The sequence below is a fragment of the Pseudophryne corroboree genome, chromosome 2 (assembly GCF_028390025.1).
Source record: "Pseudophryne corroboree isolate aPseCor3 chromosome 2, aPseCor3.hap2, whole genome shotgun sequence".
In the NCBI taxonomy this organism is placed as follows: Eukaryota; Metazoa; Chordata; class Amphibia; order Anura; family Myobatrachidae; genus Pseudophryne; species Pseudophryne corroboree.
Window position 1 is genome coordinate 482849888 of NC_086445.1, and position 13738 is coordinate 482863625.

A 13738-nucleotide genomic window follows, 5' to 3' on the forward strand; every position below is an offset into this window, starting at 1 on the left:
TTAATATTAAAAAAAAGGGGGTTCCCCGAAATATGTACTGAAATGTTGCAACTACTCCACCTTACATCACAAATGCTTCCAAAATAATGTGTCCTCTGCTCCCCGGAAGGCTTCCCATCACGCCACAGCAGGTATGGACATCGGAAGCCTGGCATTAATTGGTTGCCGGGCTGATGACATCAAACGCAGCCATGCACATTGAATGATTGCAATGGTGTAACCATCAATTGCTTTACTGTGAACATGTGTAGAATCTTTCAGAGCTTTGTGCAAGCGTGCATTTACCTGAGCTGCGGACACCCCTTTCCGGGTGTCCGCAAATGCACAGAAGTACCTGAACATCGGATTGGCAACCATCGAATCCTCGCAATTTAGTGGAAAAGGGTACTTTGATCGAATTGGAAAGACTGTTGATTGGTAGCCATCGACCTCAAACGTCCATCCCTATGTCTTGTGAGCATGTACATAAATAGGTTGTGAAACAGAGGGTCTAATTCAGAGTTGTACGCAAACGCAGCCGTTTCCATACAACTGTGATGTTTGGTGATCTGTGACTGCGAGATTGCTCGCAGGGCCCCCTAAGCCTCAACATGGATTCACATGCTGTGGCCAAAATGGTGTTATCCCACCCCTGTTTTGTAGGCTTGCCGAGGCCAGGGTCTGCGTCCTCCAGTGCAGAATTCCTGGTCTTGGCAGAGTGAAACCCCAGGCCATCCTGAGTAACCTGGTTGCTCAGATGGGCGATGTTCACGCAAGTGATCTAATGGCTGCTACTGCTTGCCGTACAACTTATAATCAGACCTAGAAACTCAGCACTTACACTGGACCAGGGCCATAACTAGGGGTCTGCGATCGGTGCTGCCCTGCAGTCAGTATTGCTGCAGCAGTGCCACCTGGAGTGCCCTTTGGATGCTTCAGGCAGGAGCCCTACAGTACGTACAACAGCTCGAAGCGTCCTCAGGGTGCTTCTGCATCCAAAGAGACAGCATCGGATCAATTGCGTAAACATCAACCGAGTACTCAGGATGGCCAGGCTGTTTGCGCTGCTGGGGCCAGGAAATTTGCATCAGACGATGCAGAGCCTGGCCTCGCCACTCCCAGAAAATAGAGGTACAACTTCCTGTTTTAGTGAAATCTACCCACCCCACACGTCTGCAGACTGTCCATCAGACTTGCATCACAGAGGACACTGCGTGCGATCACACATGCGCCCACCATCGTAGACGTACATAAACCATTTGCTTTATGTACATCTTTGAATCAAGTCCTGCATACAGAGCAGTGGACATGATGCCGTGACAGAGGGTTGGACTGTCCAGCAGGGGCACAGGGGAAACCCTCGGCGGGCCCCACCTTCTCTTCTAGGGATCAGGTTCCAGATTGTGCACTTGAATGATAGATTACGCACATGTTGCCTTATAGTGCACAGGACTATGGTGTTTTTTCTGCATTACTGTTATTAATCTGGTACATTATTAAGCATGAACAAGCAGTTTTTACTATAAAATGATTAGCCAAGCCTCTGTGGCAGCTGGCCACCCCCCCCTCTGGAGACTGTCCACATCCTAAAATACGGTCCCCTACCATTGTAGTTCCCCGGTGGGCCCTTCATGCCCAAGGCAGACACTGCCGCGACAGGAGACTCGGGTGTATGGATGCAGTAGAGGGGGACACTGCCGTGACAGGAGTGCCAGGTGCCTATGTGCAGAGAAGGGGACAATGCCATGAGTCGTGACAGTTTTGCTTTTATTTTTTTGTGCTGGAGCTCAGAGCAGAGAGCTGCAGTGTTACATGGAGCACCACCTGCTGGCCATTCATGCAGAACTGCACTTGCCATATAGTGTTAAGAATACTTCCAGTTTGAAGTGACAATCCCCAAATAAGCTTCACTTGAAAATATTTTGAAGATATAAAGCCAGCTCAGTAATAGGGATAAATCACTACTAATGTGCCTGAATTTGCCACACAACAGGAATGGACATCAGAAAGCAATGATCCACAATCATCAATATTTTTTTTGTTCCCTCCAATTGACAGTCCTTTTCAATTTGATTCTGTAGAAGTGGAAACCATCGGCCCCTTTGTTCCGATGGCTTGTTCCTAATGTTTGGTGATGTCACCATGTCCCTTGCAGGGATCCTTTGACATGAGCACATTATCAATGTTTTTGGGCACATTGCATCATGCCACATGACAATAGCAGTACACATGGAGCCATAAGAAAATCTGTCATTAACAAGCATTAAAAACAACCACTCAGCTTGTAATCTCTTCCTCCATTTCTCCCATGATAGAAGAAAAGGAACGGTCATCAAAAGCAAACAGCAGCTACAATGAAGCAGCACTGAGAGCTCACTTCACGCTCAGAAAAGATTACTATTGCTCTTCCTCATGGTTGGTAGGTCTGGACACTTTAGAGCACATTTCCAAAACTTAAAAACTATAGAAATGATCCCTGAAAGTATAGTCTTAACCATAACAGCCTAGCATTTTTACTGCTGTGGGAAGGAGAGTCTTTTTAATATAATGGAGATTTTTAAAATGATCTCACAGTTGAACATATCTTGAATATATCAGATAGTAAGAAACTATGCTGCCTTTAAAATGTGGACCAACGATGGACTCAGCTTTTCTTACAGAATGTATTCTTCTATGATTGTGCACTCACTTGCTCATCTGCATATTTAAGATACTCTGGCCAACCAGGAAGCACCTCTGAAACAGCCGAGACACAGCTTAAAGCAGCAACAACAGCCTCAGCTAATAACGGACTATGCACACAGAATGTCAGGATCACAAAACCAAACATATGTTATAGAGAAAAACAAAGTCTAAACACGTGCTTTTCTGGCATGGTGACAATTCTGCTTGGTAGATCACTAACGATCATGTTATATTTGCTGTGGGATGGGTGCTTTTGTTTCTGTTCCTCTACTGTTAGTTCATTTTACGCTGGGGGGATGTTCGATGCAACAGAACCTCATATGTAGGCTGGTATTTGAAGAGTAATAAGAGCGATAGATTACATAATATTAATGTAACAAAGATACTACCTTTTATATCTTTCTTTTATGACAAAAATGAGTAAACATGGGGAATAAACACGACAAATGACATACAAACCACCTCCTGCTTGCTTTTGGGTGTAATTTGTAATAAAACCATAAAGATATTCAAATGAACCATGTTAGTTTCACTGCTAGCCTTCATTTGGCATGGATTTCCTCTAAATGGTTTTAATATTAAAAAAAAGGGGGTTCCCCGAAATATGTACTGAAATGTTGCAACTACTCCACCTTACATCACAAATGCTTCCAAAATAATGTGTCCTCTGCTCCCCGGAAGGCTTCCCATCACGCCACAGCAGGTATGGACATCGGAAGCCTGGCATTAATTGGTTGCCGGGCTGATGACATCAAACGCAGCCATGCACATTGAATGATTGCAATGGTGTAACCATCAATTGCTTTACTGTGAACATGTGTAGAATCTTTCAGAGCTTTGTGCAAGCGTGCATTTACCTGAGCTGCGGACACCCCTTTCCGGGTGTCCGCAAATGCACAGAAGTACCTGAACATCGGATTGGCAACCATCGAATCCTCGCAATTTAGTGGAAAAGGGTACTTTGATCGAATTGGAAAGACTGTTGATTGGTAGCCATCGACCTCAAACGTCCATCCCTATGTCTTGTGAGCATGTACATAAATAGGTTGTGAAACAGAGGGTCTAATTCAGAGTTGTACGCAAACGCAGCCGTTTCCATACAACTGTGATGTTTGGTGATCTGTGACTGCGAGATTGCTCGCAGGGCCCCCTAAGCCTCAACATGATTCACATGCTGTGGCCAAAATGGTGTTATCCCACCCCTGTTTTGTAGGCTTGCCGAGGCCAGGGTCTGCGTCCTCCAGTGCAGAATTCCTGGTCTTGGCAGAGTGAAACCCCAGGCCATCCTGAGTAACCTGGTTGCTCAGATGGGCGATGTTCACGCAAGTGATCTAATGGCTGCTACTGCTTGCCGTACAACTTATAATCAGACCTAGAAACTCAGCACTTACACTGGACCAGGGCCATAACTAGGGGTCTGCGATCGGTGCTGCCCTGCAGTCAGTATTGCTGCAGCAGTGCCACCTGGAGTGCCCTTTGGATGCTTCAGGCAGGAGCCCTACAGTACGTACAACAGCTCGAAGCGTCCTCAGGGTGCTTCTGCATCCAAAGAGACAGCATCGGATCAATTGCGTAAACATCAACCGAGTACTCAGGATGGCCAGGCTGTTTGCGCTGCTGGGGCCAGGAAATTTGCATCAGACGATGCAGAGCCTGGCCTCGCCACTCCCAGAAAATAGAGGTACAACTTCCTGTTTTAGTGAAATCTACCCACCCCACACGTCTGCAGACTGTCCATCAGACTTGCGTCACAGAGGACACTGCGTGCGATCACACATGCGCCCACCATCGTAGACGTACATAAACCATTTGCTTTATGTACATCTTTGAATCAAGTCCTGCATACAGAGCAGTGGACATGATGCCGTGACAGAGGGTTGGACTGTCCAGCAGGGGCACAGGGGAAACCCTCGGCGGGCCCCACCTTCTCTTCTAGGGATCAGGTTCCAGATTGTGCACTTGAATGATAGATTACGCACATGTTGCCTTATAGTGCACAGGACTATGGTGTTTTTTCTGCATTACTGTTATTAATCTGGTACATTATTAAGCATGAACAAGCAGTTTTTACTATAAAATGATTAGCCAAGCCTCTGTGGCAGCTGGCCACCCCCCCCTCTGGAGACTGTCCACATCCTAAAATACGGTCCCCTACCATTGCAGTTCCCCGGTGGGCCCTTCATGCCCAAGGCAGACACTGCCGCGACAGGAGACTCGGGTGTATGGATGCAGTAGAGGGGGACACTGCCGTGACAGGAGTGCCAGGTGCCTATGTGCAGAGAAGGGGACAATGCCATGAGTCGTGACAGTTTTGCTTTTATTTTTTTGTGCTGGAGCTCAGAGCAGAGAGCTGCAGTGTTACATGGAGCACCACCTGCTGGCCATTCATGCAGAACTGCACTTGCCATATAGTGTTAAGAATACTTCCAGTTTGAAGTGACAATCCCCAAATAAGCTTCACTTGAAAATATTTTGAAGATATAAAGCCAGCTCAGTAATAGGGATAAATCACTACTAATGTGCCTGAATTTGCCACACAACAGGAATGGACATCAGAAAGCAATGATCCACAATCATCAATATTTTTTTTGTTCCCTCCAATTGACAGTCCTTTTCAATTTGATTCTGTAGAAGTGGAAACCATCGGCCCCTTTGTTCCGATGGCTTGTTCCTAATGTTTGGTGATGTCACCATGTCCCTTGCAGGGATCCTTTGACATGAGCACATTATCAATGTTTTTGGGCACATCGCATCATGCCAATAGCAGTACACATGGAGCCATAAGAAAATCTGTCATTAACAAGCATTAAAAACATCCACTCAGCTTGTAATCTCTTCCTCCATTTCTCCCATGATAGAAGAAAAGGAACGGTCATCAAAAGCAAACAGCAGCTACAATGAAGCAGCACTGAGAGCTCACTTCACGCTCAGAAAAGATTACTATTGCTCTTCCTCATGGTTGGTAGGTCTGGACACTTTAGAGCACATTTCCAAAAGTTAAAACCTATAGAAATGATCCCTGAAAGTATAGTCTTAACCATAACAGCCTAGCATTTTTACTGCTGTGGGAAGGAGAGTCTTTTTAATATAATGGAGATTTTTAAAATGATCTCACAGTTGAACATATCTTGAAGATAGTAAGAAACTATGCTGCCTTTAAAATGTGGACCAACGATGGACTCAGCTTTTCTTACAGAATGTATTCTTCTATGATTGTGCACTCACTTGCTCATCTGCATATTTAAGATACTCTGGCCAACCAGGAAGCACCTCTGAAACAGCCGAGACACAGCTTAAAGCAGCAACAACAGCCTCAGCTAATAACGGACTATGCACACAGAATGTCAGGATCACAAAACCAAACATATGTTATAGAGAAAAACAAAGTCTAAACACGTGCTTTTCTGGCATGGTGACAATTCTGCTTGGTAGATCACTAACGATCATGTTATATTTGCTGTGGGATGGGTGCTTTTGTTTCTGTTCCTCTACTGTTAGTTCATTTTACGCTGGGGGGATGTTCGATGCAACAGAACCTCATATGTAGGCTGGTATTTGAAGAGTAATAAGAGCGATAGATTACATAATATTAATGTAACAAAGATACTACCTTTTATATCTTTCTTTTATGACAAAAATGAGTAAACATGGGGAATAAACACGACAAATGACATACAAACCACCTCCTGCTTGCTTTTGGGTGTAATTTGTAATAAAACCATAAAGATATTCAAATGAACCATGTTAGTTTCACTGCTAGCCTTCATTTGGCATGGATTTCCTCTAAATGGTTTTAATATTAAAAAAAAGGGGGTTCCCCGAAATATGTACTGAAATGTTGCAACTACTCCACCTTACATCACAAATGCTTCCAAAATAATGTGTCCTCTGCTCCCCGGAAGGCTTCCCATCACGCCACAGCAGGTATGGACATCGGAAGCCTGGCATTAATTGGTTGCCGGGCTGATGACATCAAACGCAGCCATGCACATTGAATGATTGCAATGGTGTAACCATCAATTGCTTTACTGTGAACATGTGTAGAATCTTTCAGAGCTTTGTGCAAGCGTGCATTTACCTGAGCTGCGGACACCCCTTTCCGGGTGTCCGCAAATGCACAGAAGTACCTGAACATCGGATTGGCAACCATCGAATCCTCGCAATTTAGTGGAAAAGGGTACTTTGATCGAATTGGAAAGACTGTTGATTGGTAGCCATCGACCTCAAACGTCCATCCCTATGTCTTGTGAGCATGTACATAAATAGGTTGTGAAACAGAGGGTCTAATTCAGAGTTGTACGCAAACGCAGCCGTTTCCATACAACTGTGATGTTTGGTGATCTGTGACTGCGAGATTGCTCGCAGGGCCCCCTAAGCCTCAACATGGATTCACATGCTGTGGCCAAAATGGTGTTATCCCACCCCTGTTTTGTAGGCTTGCCGAGGCCAGGGTCTGCGTCCTCCAGTGCAGAATTCCTGGTCTTGGCAGAGTGAAACCCCAGGCCATCCTGAGTAACCTGGTTGCTCAGATGGGCGATGTTCACGCAAGTGATCTAATGGCTGCTACTGCTTGCCGTACAACTTATAATCAGACCTAGAAACTCAGCACTTACACTGGACCAGGGCCATAACTAGGGGTCTGCGATCGGTGCTGCCCTGCAGTCAGTATTGCTGCAGCAGTGCCACCTGGAGTGCCCTTTGGATGCTTCAGGCAGGAGCCCTACAGTACGTACAACAGCTCGAAGCGTCCTCAGGGTGCTTCTGCATCCAAAGAGACAGCATCGGATCAATTGCGTAAACATCAACCGAGTACTCAGGATGGCCAGGCTGTTTGCGCTGCTGGGGCCAGGAAATTTGCATCAGACGATGCAGAGCCTGGCCTCGCCACTCCCAGAAAATAGAGGTACAACTTCCTGTTTTAGTGAAATCTACCCACCCCACACGTCTGCAGACTGTCCATCAGACTTGCATCACAGAGGACACTGCGTGCGATCACACATGCGCCCACCATCGTAGACGTACATAAACCATTTGCTTTATGTACATCTTTGAATCAAGTCCTGCATACAGAGCAGTGGACATGATGCCGTGACAGAGGGTTGGACTGTCCAGCAGGGGCACAGGGGAAACCCTCGGCGGGCCCCACCTTCTCTTCTAGGGATCAGGTTCCAGATTGTGCACTTGAATGATAGATTACGCACATGTTGCCTTATAGTGCACAGGACTATGGTGTTTTTTCTGCATTACTGTTATTAATCTGGTACATTATTAAGCATGAACAAGCAGTTTTTACTATAAAATGATTAGCCAAGCCTCTGTGGCAGCTGGCCACCCCCCCCTCTGGAGACTGTCCACATCCTAAAATACGGTCCCCTACCATTGTAGTTCCCCGGTGGGCCCTTCATGCCCAAGGCAGACACTGCCGCGACAGGAGACTCGGGTGTATGGATGCAGTAGAGGGGGACACTGCCGTGACAGGAGTGCCAGGTGCCTATGTGCAGAGAAGGGGACAATGCCATGAGTCGTGACAGTTTTGCTTTTATTTTTTTGTGCTGGAGCTCAGAGCAGAGAGCTGCAGTGTTACATGGAGCACCACCTGCTGGCCATTCATGCAGAACTGCACTTGCCATATAGTGTTAAGAATACTTCCAGTTTGAAGTGACAATCCCCAAATAAGCTTCACTTGAAAATATTTTGAAGATATAAAGCCAGCTCAGTAATAGGGATAAATCACTACTAATGTGCCTGAATTTGCCACACAACAGGAATGGACATCAGAAAGCAATGATCCACAATCATCAATATTTTTTTTGTTCCCTCCAATTGACAGTCCTTTTCAATTTGATTCTGTAGAAGTGGAAACCATCGGCCCCTTTGTTCCGATGGCTTGTTCCTAATGTTTGGTGATGTCACCATGTCCCTTGCAGGGATCCTTTGACATGAGCACATTATCAATGTTTTTGGGCACATCGCATCATGCCAATAGCAGTACACATGGAGCCATAAGAAAATCTGTCATTAACAAGCATTAAAAACATCCACTCAGCTTGTAATCTCTTCCTCCATTTCTCCCATGATAGAAGAAAAGGAACGGTCATCAAAAGCAAACAGCAGCTACAATGAAGCAGCACTGAGAGCTCACTTCGCGCTCAGAAAAGATTACTATTGCTCTTCCTCATGGTTGGTAGGTCTGGACACTTTAGAGCACATTTCCAAAAGTTAAAACCTATAGAAATGATCCCTGAAAGTATAGTCTTAACCATAACAGCCTAGCATTTTTACTGCTGTGGGAAGGAGAGTCTTTTTAATATAATGGAGATTTTTAAAATGATCTCACAGTTGAACATATCTTGAATATATCAGATAGTAAGAAACTATGCTGCCTTTAAAATGTGGACCAACGATGGACTCAGCTTTTCTTACAGAATGTATTCTTCTATGATTGTGCACTCACTTGCTCATCTGCATATTTAAGATACTCTGGCCAACCAGGAAGCACCTCTGAAACAGCCGAGACACAGCTTAAAGCAGCAACAACAGCCTCAGCTAATAACGGACTATGCACACAGAATGTCAGGATCACAAAACCAAACATATGTTATAGAGAAAAACAAAGTCTAAACACGTGCTTTTCTGGCATGGTGACAATTCTGCTTGGTAGATCACTAACGATCATGTTATATTTGCTGTGGGATGGGTGCTTTTGTTTCTGTTCCTCTACTGTTAGTTCATTTTACGCTGGGGGGATGTTCGATGCAACAGAACCTCATATGTAGGCTGGTATTTGAAGAGTAATAAGAGCGATAGATTACATAATATTAATGTAACAAAGATACTACCTTTTATATCTTTCTTTTATGACAAAAATGAGTAAACATGGGGAATAAACACGACAAATGACATACAAACCACCTCCTGCTTGCTTTTGGGTGTAATTTGTAATAAAACCATAAAGATATTCAAATGAACCATGTTAGTTTCACTGCTAGCCTTCATTTGGCATGGATTTCCTCTAAATGGTTTTCATATTAAAAAAAAGGGGGTTCCCCGAAATATGTACTGAAATGTTGCAACTACTCTACCTTACATCACAAATGCTTCCAAAATAATGTGTCCTCTGCTCCCCGGAAGGCTTCCCATCACGCCACAGCAGGTATGGACATCGGAAGCCTGGCATTAATTGGTTGCCGGGCTGATGACATCAAACGCAGCCATGCACATTGAATGATTGCAATGGTGTAACCATCAATTGCTTTACTGTGAACATGTGTAGAATCTTTCAGAGCTTTGTGCAAGCGTGCATTTACCTGAGCTGCGGACACCCCTTTCCGGGTGTCCGCAAATGCACAGAAGTACCTGAACATCGGATTGGCAACCATCGAATCCTCGCAATTTAGTGGAAAAGGGTACTTTGATCGAATTGGAAAGACTGTTGATTGGTAGCCATCGACCTCAAACGTCCATCCCTATGTCTTGTGAGCATGTACATAAATAGGTTGTGAAACAGAGGGTCTAATTCAGAGTTGTACGCAAACGCAGCCGTTTCCATACAACTGTGATGTTTGGTGATCTGTGACTGCGAGATTGCTCGCAGGGCCCCCTAAGCCTCAACATGATTCACATGCTGTGGCCAAAATGGTGTTATCCCACCCCTGTTTTGTAGGCTTGCCGAGGCCAGGGTCTGCGTCCTCCAGTGCAGAATTCCTGGTCTTGGCAGAGTGAAACCCCAGGCCATCCTGAGTAACCTGGTTGCTCAGATGGGCGATGTTCACGCAAGTGATCTAATGGCTGCTACTGCTTGCCGTACAACTTATAATCAGACCTAGAAACTCAGCACTTACACTGGACCAGGGCCATAACTAGGGGTCTGCGATCGGTGCTGCCCTGCAGTCAGTATTGCTGCAGCAGTGCCACCTGGAGTGCCCTTTGGATGCTTCAGGCAGGAGCCCTACAGTACGTACAACAGCTCGAAGCGTCCTCAGGGTGCTTCTGCATCCAAAGAGACAGCATCGGATCAATTGCGTAAACATCAACCGAGTACTCAGGATGGCCAGGCTGTTTGCGCTGCTGGGGCCAGGAAATTTGCATCAGACGATGCAGAGCCTGGCCTCGCCACTCCCAGAAAATAGAGGTACAACTTCCTGTTTTAGTGAAATCTACCCACCCCACACGTCTGCAGACTGTCCATCAGACTTGCGTCACAGAGGACACTGCGTGCGATCACACATGCGCCCACCATCGTAGACGTACATAAACCATTTGCTTTATGTACATCTTTGAATCAAGTCCTGCATACAGAGCAGTGGACATGATGCCGTGACAGAGGGTTGGACTGTCCAGCAGGGGCACAGGGGAAACCCTCGGCGGGCCCCACCTTCTCTTCTAGGGATCAGGTTCCAGATTGTGCACTTGAATGATAGATTACGCACATGTTGCCTTATAGTGCACAGGACTATGGTGTTTTTTCTGCATTACTGTTATTAATCTGGTACATTATTAAGCATGAACAAGCAGTTTTTACTATAAAATGATTAGCCAAGCCTCTGTGGCAGCTGGCCACCCCCCCCTCTGGAGACTGTCCACATCCTAAAATACGGTCCCCTACCATTGCAGTTCCCCGGTGGGCCCTTCATGCCCAAGGCAGACACTGCCGCGACAGGAGACTCGGGTGTATGGATGCAGTAGAGGGGGACACTGCCGTGACAGGAGTGCCAGGTGCCTATGTGCAGAGAAGGGGACAATGCCATGAGTCGTGACAGTTTTGCTTTTATTTTTTTGTGCTGGAGCTCAGAGCAGAGAGCTGCAGTGTTACATGGAGCACCACCTGCTGGCCATTCATGCAGAACTGCACTTGCCATATAGTGTTAAGAATACTTCCAGTTTGAAGTGACAATCCCCAAATAAGCTTCACTTGAAAATATTTTGAAGATATAAAGCCAGCTCAGTAATAGGGATAAATCACTACTAATGTGCCTGAATTTGCCACACAACAGGAATGGACATCAGAAAGCAATGATCCACAATCATCAATATTTTTTTTGTTCCCTCCAATTGACAGTCCTTTTCAATTTGATTCTGTAGAAGTGGAAACCATCGGCCCCTTTGTTCCGATGGCTTGTTCCTAATGTTTGGTGATGTCACCATGTCCCTTGCAGGGATCCTTTGACATGAGCACATTATCAATGTTTTTGGGCACATTGCATCATGCCACATGACAATAGCAGTACACATGGAGCCATAAGAAAATCTGTCATTAACAAGCATTAAAAACAACCACTCAGCTTGTAATCTCTTCCTCCATTTCTCCCATGATAGAAGAAAAGGAACGGTCATCAAAAGCAAACAGCAGCTACAATGAAGCAGCACTGAGAGCTCACTTCGCGCTCAGAAAGGATTACTATTGCTCTTCCTCATGGTTGGTAGGTCTGGACACTTTAGAGCACATTTCCAAAAGTTAAAACCTATAGAAATGATCCCTGAAAGTATAGTCTTAACCATAACAGCCTAGCATTTTTACTGCTGTGGGAAGGAGAGTCTTTTTAATATAATGGAGATTTTTAAAATGATCTCACAGTTGAACATATCTTGAATATATCAGATAGTAAGAAACTATGCTGCCTTTAAAATGTGGACCAACGATGGACTCAGCTTTTCTTACAGAATGTATTCTTCTATGATTGTGCACTCACTTGCTCATCTGCATATTTAAGATACTCTGGCCAACCAGGAAGCACCTCTGAAACAGCCGAGACACAGCTTAAAGCAGCAACAACAGCCTCAGCTAATAACGGACTATGCACACAGAATGTCAGGATCACAAAACCAAACATATGTTATAGAGAAAAACAAAGTCTAAACACGTGCTTTTCTGGCATGGTGACAATTCTGCTTGGTAGATCACTAACGATCATGTTATATTTGCTGTGGGATGGGTGCTTTTGTTTCTGTTCCTCTACTGTTAGTTCATTTTACGCTGGGGGGATGTTCGATGCAACAGAACCTCATATGTAGGCTGGTATTTGAAGAGTAATAAGAGCGATAGATTACATAATATTAATGTAACAAAGATACTACCTTTTATATCTTTCTTTTATGACAAAAATGAGTAAACATGGGGAATAAACACGACAAATGACATACAAACCACCTCCTGCTTGCTTTTGGGTGTAATTTGTAATAAAACCATAAAGATATTCAAATGAACCATGTTAGTTTCACTGCTAGCCTTCATTTGGCATGGATTTCCTCTAAATGGTTTTCATATTAAAAAAAAGGGGGTTCCCCGAAATATGTACTGAAATGTTGCAACTACTCTACCTTACATCACAAATGCTTCCAAAATAATGTGTCCTCTGCTCCCCGGAAGGCTTCCCATCACGCCACAGCAGGTATGGACATCGGAAGCCTGGCATTAATTGGTTGCCGGGCTGATGACATCAAACGCAGCCATGCACATTGAATGATTGCAATGGTGTAACCATCAATTGCTTTACTGTGAACATGTGTAGAATCTTTCAGAGCTTTGTGCAAGCGTGCATTTACCTGAGCTGCGGACACCCCTTTCCGGGTGTCCGCAAATGCACAGAAGTACCTGAACATCGGATTGGCAACCATCGAATCCTCGCAATTTAGTGGAAAAGGGTACTTTGATCGAATTGGAAAGACTGTTGATTGGTAGCCATCGACCTCAAACGTCCATCCCTATGTCTTGTGAGCATGTACATAAATAGGTTGTGAAACAGAGGGTCTAATTCAGAGTTGTACGCAAACGCAGCCGTTTCCATACAACTGTGATGTTTGGTGATCTGTGACTGCGAGATTGCTCGCAGGGCCCCCTAAGCCTCAACATGATTCACATGCTGTGGCCAAAATGGTGTTATCCCACCCCTGTTTTGTAGGCTTGCCGAGGCCAGGGTCTGCGTCCTCCAGTGCAGAATTCCTGGTCTTGGCAGAGTGAAACCCCAGGCCATCCTGAGTAACCTGGTTGCTCAGATGGGCGATGTTCACGCAAGTGATCTAATGGCTGCTACTGCTTGCCGTACAACTTATAATCAGACCTAGAAACTCAGCACTT

At 45.1% G+C, this 13738-nt stretch overlaps 4 non-coding genes across 4 annotated transcripts; all 4 read right to left on the reverse strand.

Annotated features, from left to right (window-relative positions):
- Positions 1-2251: 2251 nt before the first annotated feature.
- Positions 2252-2471, reverse strand: LOC135052976 (small nucleolar RNA U3). Its single transcript, XR_010242392.1, has one exon. It is a non-coding gene; the product is annotated as a small nucleolar RNA U3 (small nucleolar RNA).
- A 3008-nt stretch (positions 2472-5479) lies between these two features.
- Positions 5480-5699, reverse strand: LOC135053026 (small nucleolar RNA U3). Its single transcript, XR_010242432.1, has one exon. It is a non-coding gene; the product is annotated as a small nucleolar RNA U3 (small nucleolar RNA).
- A 3002-nt stretch (positions 5700-8701) lies between these two features.
- On the reverse strand, positions 8702-8921 carry LOC135053035 (small nucleolar RNA U3). The gene has a single exon (XR_010242439.1). It is a non-coding gene; the product is annotated as a small nucleolar RNA U3 (small nucleolar RNA).
- Positions 8922-11936: 3015 nt separating this feature from the next.
- LOC135053042 (small nucleolar RNA U3) lies at positions 11937-12156 on the reverse strand. The gene has a single exon (XR_010242445.1). It is a non-coding gene; the product is annotated as a small nucleolar RNA U3 (small nucleolar RNA).
- Positions 12157-13738: the final 1582 nt, after the last annotated feature.